Here is an 11,543-nt window from a genome sequence, read left to right as displayed (position 1 = left end):
AAAATATGACCATGGAATATTTTCAGGTGTTAGCTATAAAAAGTTTAAAATTTCACTGAAGACATTGACTTTTTTGTAAGATTGGTCTCAATTCTGGTTTCTAGTCAGATGTCTTCTTAAACAGCTATTCCCATCCATCCTTAAAATGAATCTTGCAAATCTCCCCACTATTTGTTGCTTTTCAATTTGCTAAAGCCCAATAAAGGCCTGATTTAGTCTAACTTCAATTTTGCTAAGAAACTTTCCTAAGCCTTTAAAGTAAATCTTAATCTGCAGGAATCAATATAGGTGTATTCATCTTTTTACAGCAAACAAAATAATTTGGGAAAGGGATATCACCTCTGAGTGGAGTTCTAGTCTGTACCAAGAGTTTTTGATATACTTTGTATTGAATCAAGAATTCTTTATAATTTTAGGGGGTAGTGACATTTACCCAGCTGAAGAGTGGCTGATAATTGTATTTACATGCATATTACACAGATACTTTCAATATAAGATTAAAAATAATGGCATTACATTGCCTTATATTGTCCTTGATGTTATTATTTACATCGGAGATAGTATTTTTAGGAAAGTGAAAAATATTATGGTAAGTGCTAGATCCACCTTGTGTATTGTGAAGTGAACAAGTGCCATAATATAGTTTTTCAGGGGCCGTCTAGAATTTTTATAAAAAGGGGGGACCCTATTAAGAAATTCATAAAATAAAATGGGGGACTTCAGGCTATCATTTAGTGGAGTCTGAGTTGCTCAATTACTTTTGTTACCTTTGTTACTCTGTATGTATTATTTGGTTTTTTTATATCCTTTGTTGTGTTTGTCTGTTGTCCATGTCTGGTCTTGGTTCCTTTGATTATTCTTAGCTCATATTTGTCAGAATTTTGTACAAATGAATAAAGTTTTCCAACGAACCGGAGTTTCATAACCCCCTTGAATCTGCCACTAGTTCTAACAGGAACTACTGATCAGAGCATTAAAACTACACAAATTGTAATTTAAAAATCTTCATGACACATGCTTTTAACATGACAAAAGGTCCTTCTGTAGATACATTGTACATAAGTTCATTGTCCTTAAAACTTTGATAAACATAATATTCTAAAAAAAAATCACAAATATGGAACCGAAATTATTCATGTTAGCTAATGAAATTTAATATATAGATCATGATTACTGTGAACTATGGTCAAGCACAACTGGACTGCATTTCTTGTTTTGGAAGAAGATGAGTAACAATTAAATATTTATTAGACATGTGTAAAGAATGGACAGCAAAATCAACAAACAAAGCAGAGATATGATTTATAAGATCAGGCCCTTAGCCAGAATTCATTTAAGGTGGGTTTGGAGAGTGTAAACCTGAACATTGATAGTGCTTAACCCCAATTCTAACCATGTTTTTGGCAGTTTTTCCAACAGTCGGTATATTTTTCGCTTTTTACCCTTTGACCTTAAGGGCGCTCTCCTATGGAAACGCAAAAAACCTGATTCTGTTTCCCGATTGGCCAAATACTGATAACTTAGTGACATTCGAAAAAAATGTATCGAAAATTTATAATCGCGTGCCATGTGTTATTTTCTAGAAAGAAATGTAGAAACTTAGAAATAAAAAGAAGAAATTTTTACTGCGTCAGCCATCCTTCTTTTGAAAGATAGTACTTGTTTATGCTTTTCTTTACTTCCAGGGGGTGGCAGAAATTCCCTCCTGGAGCCCCCTGTCTATGGGTATGGAGAAATCAATACTTTATAATTGAAGGGGGTTCCAATCCCACCCGTGTTGAATCAGCACGTGACAGATGTTTCCATGTTTTCAAACATACCATATTTTAATAGCAACATTATTAAATGTTTGTCTTATTTATTTGATAGTAAATATTTTGTAAAACCTAGCTCAAATATTTTATCACATATGAATGACAATTTTCCTTTCTATGCCAATATATAATTTATTAACTTCATGCTGCTGCTATTTTTGTTCAATGAAAATCTACATGAATAGTGTTATATAATCTGTTGATTATAAAACATGCATACGATATAGAGAATCCATTTTGCAATGGGAATTTCAATTCAAAGGAATAATGGAATAAGTGAGTTTATTGAAATGTGACATTATAAAATTCCAAGCCATTACCATAAGGTAAGATTTAAGTAACACACCAGCTTAGAATCATGCAAAATGTGATTCATGGGTCAAAAGCCTACATATTTTTATTTCTGTTATTATGTTTGAATTGTCAAAGTAAACAGAAATAAATATTCAATTTTTCATATAACCTGTGTTCTTAGAAGATAAAAATTATATAGAATGCACTGTAGATTTCAAAATCAAGGGAGATAACCTTGTAAATGACACTCAAATACAATAGAATCTACTGGATTTTCAATGGTGATTATCTCCTAAGAGCAGGCAGATTGGAATGAATAATTACACATTTCATAATAAAGACCCATAAAACAACTTAATTACAAAAAAATGTAGCCTTTTTAGGGTGTGTCACATTTTTCAGATTTTGCACGATTCTTACAAAGACTACCACTTAATTAATTTTGATGATATTTACACATATCAACATAACAGTTGCACATGCATGCAGTAGTGACAAAGTTTCTTTTGAATAACTTATTACTTTTATGATAAATAAACAGCCTCCTGTGACAATCATATTAAAATCTCTTCCCATTAAATGTCTGCTTGCAGTAAAATTGAAGATATCATTTCAATTAGATTGTGTCTTGTGGTGGGAGAGATATGGGTAAAATGCCAATCCGACAAAAAAAGGGTTTTTTTCATGTGTAATTAGTAGAAACCCAGGCCTGTATACAGGGAAGCATATGTTTCCAGTGAATAAAATCCCCATCTTTCATCAAAATCTCTAAATTTCCAGTAGCAGATCCAGTCCCGTGGAAGCCTTTAATGTTGAATAATTATGTTACAATCCTTGAGACTTTTAGGTTTCCCACACGCATGATATCGCAACATGCTAAACACTCGACAAACACACGATAAACAAACGCTTCTACTGTGTGTTTAAATGAACACTGCTATCGTGCATTTAAACGCACCATAAACGAATGCTCCAAGCACGCGTTTAAATGCATGATAGACAAACGCTCACAGCATGTGCGTTTAACCACACCATAAACGATGACGAAGGAAAAAATAGAAAATAGGATTATTTAAAATGTATAGATTAATAAAAGCAAAAAATATAAAAATAACAGTTGAATCAAGGAAATAATCAATGTACAAAAAAACCGAACGCTTCTATCGTGTGTTTATTGTGCGTTTAAATGAATGCAAAACGATGTGAAAACGCATGATAAACAATGCACAAACGCTAAAATGGGAAACATGAACGTTTCAAGGAGTGTAATTGCTTGCAAACTTCTGGCAAAAAATGAGCTAAAAATAGCTTGAACCTCAACCTGTTTCAAAATTTCTGGACCAGCCTCTGATTTCCTCAGATTTTTAAAGTGATAAAGAGGTCAACTCATCCAGAAAGTCTTAAGAACAACACACCCCTAAAGAGTTCTATGAGAAATTCTAGTGGAAATCAAAAGAATGTAATCCAGGGACAAAGACCAGACATGGAAAACAGACAAATACAACAAAGAACATAAAGTAACTAAAATTATGCATACAAAGAAATAAAAGTAAATGAGCGAGCACTAAAAACTGGGAGCATGGACCAGGTGCACCAATTGGTAAATGTCCTTTGTTTTCCTACAAACACCCGCTGAGTTGCTCATAAAAAGTCAAGTCTGCGGTATATGAAAGAGGAAAGGAAAACTATGTGAAGCTACATATCATGTAACAGCCTTAATGCTATAAAATTTCCCTACAACCAACATGTACTTGACAGTGTTCTAGTTCTTGTATGAAATATGATCTTTTGTCAGTCATCATAAAGCACCATCAATGTTTTGACATTTAAAATAACATTTACAAGTACATGTAGTTGACAAGTAAATAAGTACCATTTGAATATTGAAGTTTTTTTTAATGGCATTCTTTTCATGTCAAAATCAGAATTTGAACATAATAAACAAGTCTATAGCTGGAATTAAAAAGGAACCTAGGATTTCAGAAAAATGGGGCATAAACAGAAATAGAGACCTAGTGAAGCAAATTTTTGGGGTCGAAATTGGTGAAAGATCAAGACTTCATGCCAAAAATTTTATTTCCCCCAATTTTAGGTCCACCCACTATGAATTCACACCTTGGGCCCTAGCTGGTGTCTATGAAGTTATTTGTTTCATACTTTAGCTACTTTCACTTTAAACAGGGATCAACATAATAATTTTTTAAAATTCAAAAAATGACAAGACAATTATCATTAAAACTGCAAATGAGAATAATTTATGAAATATTTGAGAAGAGAAATCCATTTAATATGAAAGCAAGATCATATATGGGTAAGGCTTAAACAGGCACAAAATTATAGGGGACAGGCCTCAAGCATACCACCTCCCCCAACCCTCCCACCTAAAAGTTTAAAAAATGTTGGATTTTTTAAATACAAACAAAATATAAAATTTGTTTCAATCCTCATTGATCTACATAGGCCTCTTCCTTTTATGCTCAAAAAGTATGGTTCATTATATAGAAAATTGAAAGCTCCCCATTTGGATCAGACAGCAACAACCCCCACCCCACCCCACTCCATTTGAAATTTCTGTATTCACAACTGATCTACACATCCTGAAAGAGTAATCAAGGGAACCAAGGTTATAGCGGTAATCAAAAGAATGTAATCCAGGGACAAAGACCAGACATGGAAAACAGACATACACAACAAAGAACATAAAGTAACTAAAATCATACATACAAAGTAACAAAAGTAAATGAGCAACTCAGACTCCACTAAAAACTGGGAGCATGGACCAGGTGCACCGGTAGGGTAAGCGTCCTCTGCTTTTCTAGACTTTAGACTTGCCACAAGTCTCTCTGTAATATACCGGTAAATATGTTATTTTAGTTAAATATCATTACTTTCAAATATTCATTTACTATCCAGCTGCAGTACAGAGAGTGTACTGCAGCTGAATAGTGAATGAAAATATGATAGTAATGAAATTTAATTAAATAACATATGTATTACAGAGCGACAAGTCTACTCAAAAATATTCAAAATCAACTCCAGTACATATATTTTTAACAATTAGTCTCCATTGGGCCTTAACCATCAATTGTTAATGAGTTTGTCACATGGAGTTAGTGACAATAACGTATTTATTATTTAGTACTAAAATCTTAAGTGCATGTATCACCTAGAACCTGAGCTTTATCTCCAAATATGCAACTTTCCATATTTATCCTTTTTGATACACCCACAGGCTAAAGAAAGTGCATTTCCAAATGGTAAGATATTGATAAAAAATAAATCTGTAAGTGATAAACATACTCCTTTTACTTATATGAAAAGTACATACATGTAAACAGCCAAAAATACCTATTAAAATAGATCCTTCAAGTGTCAGGAGATAACCTCATATTACATGATGTGTGACTCACAATTATAATATGCAGATAACTTTATTATCAATGTTTATTGTAGAAGGTGTAATTTACAAAACTTACAGTAAATATTTATAGTTTAGGGTTCATGTAAGGTTATCATCATCTAAAATTGCTGCAGCAAGGAAGACCAATCAACATCATGCAATACACAACCCTTGTACATTTTTTTGTAAATATTGACACAGTAGATGCATAGAAAACATGTAGTTGTGCTTTGTCACAAGATACAGTGTATATCAAAATCAAAGATAGATATACCTATCATTGGAATTTTCCACTCTGGAAAAAGATGTTTTCTTTATAAAGCATTCCATTTAATGGAGTCAGGATTTTACAAGGAAATTTTTACTATCATTTATACATTTAAGTAGCCTGAAAAATTAACAGGAACTAACTATCCAGCAGCAGCTGCAAATTGATCCCATTAGAGGAAGCTATGGGTTTTGTGATATAAATTTTCTATATATCATTTACATGTGATGAAAAAAATTCAAAGATCTGCCTAAAAGCATGTTGATATCAAATAGCAACTATTTCCTTACATCATATGCCCCCATTGCTACTTAGCTACACACAAAATTTAAACATCATTCAATAAGTACCTGGTAGCACAATATGTTATGTAGCTCTAATATTAACTTAGATAATTTCATACAGAAAATTGACCATGACTCGCATAACGGTCCATGAGGATAAGTAAGAAAGGAATGATGGATAAACAAGTCGAATCCAATGCTGTTTGGGAATTATTTTATGAGATACTATATTCATTCTGATACAGTCTGAGGATACAACAGGTACCATGACATGCCATCCTATTCATTGTTGACTGGGGGTTTCAGCATGGTCTATATTTCAAGCCAATGGAAGAGATTCCCCATAAATATTTACAGGAATGACTAATAAAAAACAATTTACTCATTAAAAAACTGTCCTGAAGCTTCTAGGTTCTTTAATTAATCTGAAACCCCCAACCCCTCTTATACCAAGAAACCTGTCCACCCCTTTAATACAGGTACATTATAATGAGTGTTTGTACCTATAGGTGTAAGGAGCCTTATCTATTGATAAACAAACTACCACCAATTATAGATCAATTTCTAAACATGATAGTTTGTCCAGATCTGTGGGGACACTATCATTATCCTGATAACACAATTATCTCAGCCATTCAGCATTAAACTACCCAGAAACTCATGAGATCGAATGACAAGGAAAATTGTTGCCTTTGTCAGATTGAAATATTTGCTTGATATTTTTAAATTTACAATTTTATGGTGAATTAGAGACTTTCAACACAGAAAATGTAAGTACTGATCTCCATTTCTAGAACTCATCGTGTCAATGAGTGCCAACACAAATCCTTACATGTTTTGTTTCTTTCCACATTGATCTATCCCTCAAACAATGTCATGAAATCTTAGAATCACACAATTCATTGATAAAAGAACATGTAAATACCAATTCATTAGTCCTATATTAAGTTTCATCCAATGGGTAACTTTAAATCATTCATTTCTTGCTTATTAGTTTTACTGGAACCTTTTATTTTTTCAGTGTTTGATCATCATGTTGTGTGAACAACTTGATGAAAGAAAACTACATTTTTACAAAATTTCGCCTGTTGTCATGTATGAGATAACCATAATGGCAGGTATGGTCATCGGCTTAACCCTAGTGGTTCATATACTGTAGATGTTAAATAAATTACCCTTAAAATATAAAGAAGTTACTTATTTGCATAGAAAACTAATATGAAAGACTACTGCTTCAAATGTCAATTTTTGGTCAAGAGAAATTACATATGCTGCTATACAGAAAATATAAGAAGATATTTCTTTTCAATACTGAATGGACAACACACATTTTAACTTATATATCAGATAGTAATCTTCAATAATATGATCCGTGTCAACTCTAAATGTCTTTTGGTCACCCATAATATGAAGGAGGGCCAAATCTTTCATAAAATTTGATAGCTTGATTAAATGGTGTGAAAGACCCATTTCATTTTGTCAAAACTCTAAAAACCGAAATTCACACATAAGGTAGAACATTACCATAAGGTACAAAATAACAGATGTCTAATATAATAGTGGCACTTATTGTAAATAGGTCATTAAACATCAAATTATTGGAAGAAATGATCCTTTGACAAATCAGAACTTGTTGGAGCTTTATCCAAACCATCAATCTAATGCTACCCTATACAATACTTCAGATTGTTTCTCCTACAATCTGACAGACTCTATGACCGACTAAGTACTCGTAAAAAGATGTGTTTATTGGGCTTTAATACCGGAAGGATTGGTTCGATTAAAGGGAAAATCTGTTTTAAAACCTGAACAAAATGTATAATGTGATAATGTTTTTAAATTTCCTTCAAGTTGGTACATTTATCATTGAGAATTCACACAATTTATTGGGGTTTTTTCGGCCTCGGGATGTAGGAACGGATGAAGACAGATTTGCAGGTAAGCTTCTTTCTATTAGAATAAGCCTGTTGACTAAAAGAGACTATCTTTACTGGAAATATAAATAACACTGTTGTATCTGAGTTAATGGCCAGTTTTAAGGATTTAAATCTGTGGTTGTCATCTGATAATGAATAGGATATATTTAACCTTAAGGTGTGATATGTCACCATTCATAATGAGTACAAGTATATCATTAAAATACATCCTCTCACCATGAGACTGAAACAAGAATATTTTTTTTATAACCTTATATAACAATTGGTAGAGTACTCTTTCCCTATTCCATAAAATTTCGTTACATCTGTTGGTTTGACATAAAGTTTCCATTTTGGTTGTTTTTTGCCTAAAAAATCTAGTTAACTTTAAAATTTTACCTAACAGATTTTTATACCTCCCTCTAACAAACATCTTAATTTTGCACTTGTTTAAACTTTAAAACGTTACCAGAAAAAAAACAAATGAAATTAGAAGTTTATATGAACTCTAACTAATCCTTTGTCTAACAGAATTACTTCATCAAATTTAAGCTATAATTCTAAGGAAAGTGCAAAAATGCTACTTATTATTCAATTATCAATTTAAGTGGATTAAAAATGACTAATTACTTTACTTCATAAAAAAAGCAATACTTGAAAAAATCAATTATAATTGAATTAAAAAAACACTCACCTATCTTGGAGCATTTTAATAAAGCAGTAATTATATCCCCCACTTGTCTGACACCCTTTTCTTTGTCTAATTGATGTGTTTGACAACAAAGTATTCATTTGTAATTATTCTAACAGTAGGTACTCAGTGTCTCCTGAATGTCTGTCACTCAATCAAAAACCAATTAGTATATTTCATTGGCTACCAGTAATACAATGTAATTGATAATTTTACTGAGAGGACATTTTTTAACATAAGAAATCTATCTAGTTACTCCTCCAGGGAACTCATTGTTTAGTCAATTGATAATTTTGGTGGTATTTTTTAACATTTCTGATGAATTTAGGCCCTGAAGGACAACAATTATGTGTATAGTCAACTGGTTTATAGAAACACTTTGTGTTTTGTGCATTTAGACAAACATTTTACTGTATGGATGAGGACTTATTTCATCAGTGAAGGTCAGTAAAAAAGTTTTTTTTTTTCATTTTAAAAATCACTAGTAACTTCTTATAACTAGTTAGAAAAAAATAAGGGTAGAATGTTCAGCTGTCCAAGGGAATAAAGCTCTTCTAATGAAGAATTCTACGAAAATATCAACCTACACCAAATTTTCAAACTTTTCATGTTGGGATTCTATTTAATACCCAAAACCAGTCATAGGCCTCCAAAAAAGTTGTAGATGAGAGTAAACGTTTCTCTTGCAAGACAAACAATTTTCAAGCCATCATTACCATATGTCACATGGGCAAAAAATATCTGACTATATTTTCTATATATCAAATCTATAGTTTTCATCATCATCATCTTCCAATACGGAAGTAGACTCTGCAAGGAGTGTGGAACCTCCTGGAACTTGCCGTGCTATATACATAAAAAATGGGGGTCGGAAATTTAACGTTAAAATACAAGTTCCCAATTCATTACATTAATGTTAAAATATACAACATGAAGTTAAACATATTTACATTATATTATTTAGCTAGATAACGTCCTTCAAATGTTAACGTGGAGATACCACTTTTGAAGGACTCTAGGGAAGGTGATATACAGATAGTTTCTTGGAGATTGTTCCAATCAGTTTTAGTGTTTGGGTAGAAGGAATACTTACAGAATTCTTTGTTAGTATACACTTGCCTAAATTTATGTTGGCCACTAGTGCGCCTATCTGATTGTATGAGCATATCATTTGTAACTTCCACTAACCCCCCATTTATCTTATAAATTAAAACAAGCCTGGCTTTTGTTCTGCAAGATTGAAGGCTATCCAAATTAAGAGTGTTTATCATGCAAGTCATAAAGTTTTTTAAAAATTCCATACCATTAACAAAAAGCAACAATTGATAACTATTTATAGCTTCCATCATCTCTTTCTTACGTATAGCTATTCCCATAGTGACTATGTCGAAATTCATACAGTTATATTCTCATTTGAAATAGCTAATGTTCCAAGCCAACTTTTTATCATTTTAATGTGAGTAATAGATCTTAGTGTTAAATGTTCAAGCTGATTGTATCGTGACCATTACAATTAAACCAAAACAATCACTATAACTCCAGTTCACGATTATAAACGCATCAATATAACTAACACATCAAAGCCTCTTATTACTGTGTTCAGTTACCTGTGTCCATCAATGTCAATCTACACAGGACTGTCAGTGATTAGTCGAAATAGTGGCCTATCCGAATTTCCAGACAGATAATTCCAGCACATCTGAAATATTGTTTAGATAATAAAAAGTTGTGCATTACTGTAATTTCTACGGAACCCTTGATGATCCATCTCTCAATACAGCAGAAATGTATATTGTATAAAGATTAGGATTTATTGGAATTTCTGTGAAATTTTTTATTGGAAGTTACTGTCAATATCTATCAATGGATATGTCTATGAGTACTGTCAATGATTAGACTGTTGGCGAACCTTATATTTAATTGATAAGAAGTTTTATTGTAACAGCTTTGATTATTTACTACTTTCTATGGATCAAATCAATAGTGGAATTTGTGAACAATCGAAAAGAGTTGATACAAGTAAGCAAATAGTATTTGTGCAAGATAATACCTCAACTTTTTACATAGAACTTCTGAGAAGATCTACCTTGATTGTCTTCTTATAGATGTTCATCCTGATGGGACTTTGACATCATCTTATTGATGGCCATTCTGGGATCTTTGCCATCTTCTTCTAATTGATGGCCATCCTGGAAACTTTGACATCTTTTAATACTCTCACAAGTCTTAATCTGAAGAAAAAAAAAACAAATAGGATGGAAATAATAAGTATTTCTACAAAGCTTTCTGATCTTTCATAAAGCTATTCTTCCCAATCCTTCCCAAACAATTAGCTACTTACAGTTGGGCAAGGGTAAATATTAAGAGGGAAATTACTTCGGAAATAATACATTTCAGTCATTGATGCCACCTGACTGACTGCTATGGAAGGTCAATTTCTAACATTAAGTGTCATAACTGTGCTTCCCTTTTCACCAGACATGACCTAGCTTCCACGAGCAAATGGGGTGAGGGGGTGGCTGGAAAGAGGCAGGAGCTGATCACTTTTATATAGGCTGCGAGTTCATCTCTTAGGTTTTCAGTGGGGTTCATGCAGCAGATGTTTCAGTGTGCAAATACTTTGAGATTACTTTGTGCTATTTAGCTGGAACTTCTCCTACCGTCTTGTTTTAATGGTCATGTCTGCCTTTATTTTTGTCCAGATTTTGCATAATTTTACACTCAGGCATTTCTTCATTTCCTTACACATATTATACCAGTCCCTATTTTTCAATACCATCTGATTTCTTATCTTCCCTTTTCTTTCCAAAATGATATAAGATAAAATTAATACATATAAAAATATTGAATTTTATAATACATTTCTTTTCTTGTGT

The 11,543-nt window shown here is 32.4% G+C and overlaps 1 protein-coding gene and 1 long non-coding RNA gene across 14 annotated transcripts in view; one reads left to right on the top strand and one right to left on the bottom strand.

Moving 5' to 3' along the window:
* LOC148601160 (D-glucuronyl C5-epimerase-like) overlaps positions 1-11,543 on the top strand; it is a 72,687-nt gene that overhangs the window by 29,000 nt on the left and 32,144 nt on the right. The window contains exons 1-2 of one of the 12 annotated variants that reach the window (XM_088556433.1): positions 5,761-6,321; positions 7,082-7,178. The exons of 8 other annotated variants lie outside the window; for them this stretch is intronic. The gene's annotated coding sequence lies outside the window, so the exon portion shown is untranslated. Of the gene's footprint in view, positions 1-858; positions 2,141-5,760; positions 6,322-7,081; positions 7,179-7,626; positions 7,999-10,661; positions 10,687-11,543 lie in introns of those variants that run through there. 3 more of the 12 variants (XM_088556432.1, XM_088556426.1, XM_088556437.1) reach the window with 3 other exon arrangements.
* LOC148601161 (uncharacterized) overlaps positions 1-11,543 on the bottom strand; it is a 42,204-nt gene that overhangs the window by 15,442 nt on the left and 15,219 nt on the right. For both annotated transcript variants that reach the window (XR_015917329.1, XR_015917330.1), the window contains exons 4-5: positions 10,754-10,898; positions 10,275-10,366 (exon numbers count right to left, since the gene is read on the bottom strand). This is a non-coding gene — a long non-coding RNA (uncharacterized LOC148601161). The remainder of the gene's footprint in view (positions 1-10,274; positions 10,367-10,753; positions 10,899-11,543) is intronic.

This window comes from Perna viridis, chromosome 12, assembly GCF_037379345.1.
Source record: "Perna viridis isolate PV_CMFRI_1.1 ecotype Kerala chromosome 12, ASM3737934v1, whole genome shotgun sequence".
Taxonomy (NCBI): Eukaryota; Metazoa; Mollusca; class Bivalvia; order Mytilida; family Mytilidae; genus Perna; species Perna viridis.
This window is presented reverse-complemented; position numbering and strand designations above follow the sequence as displayed.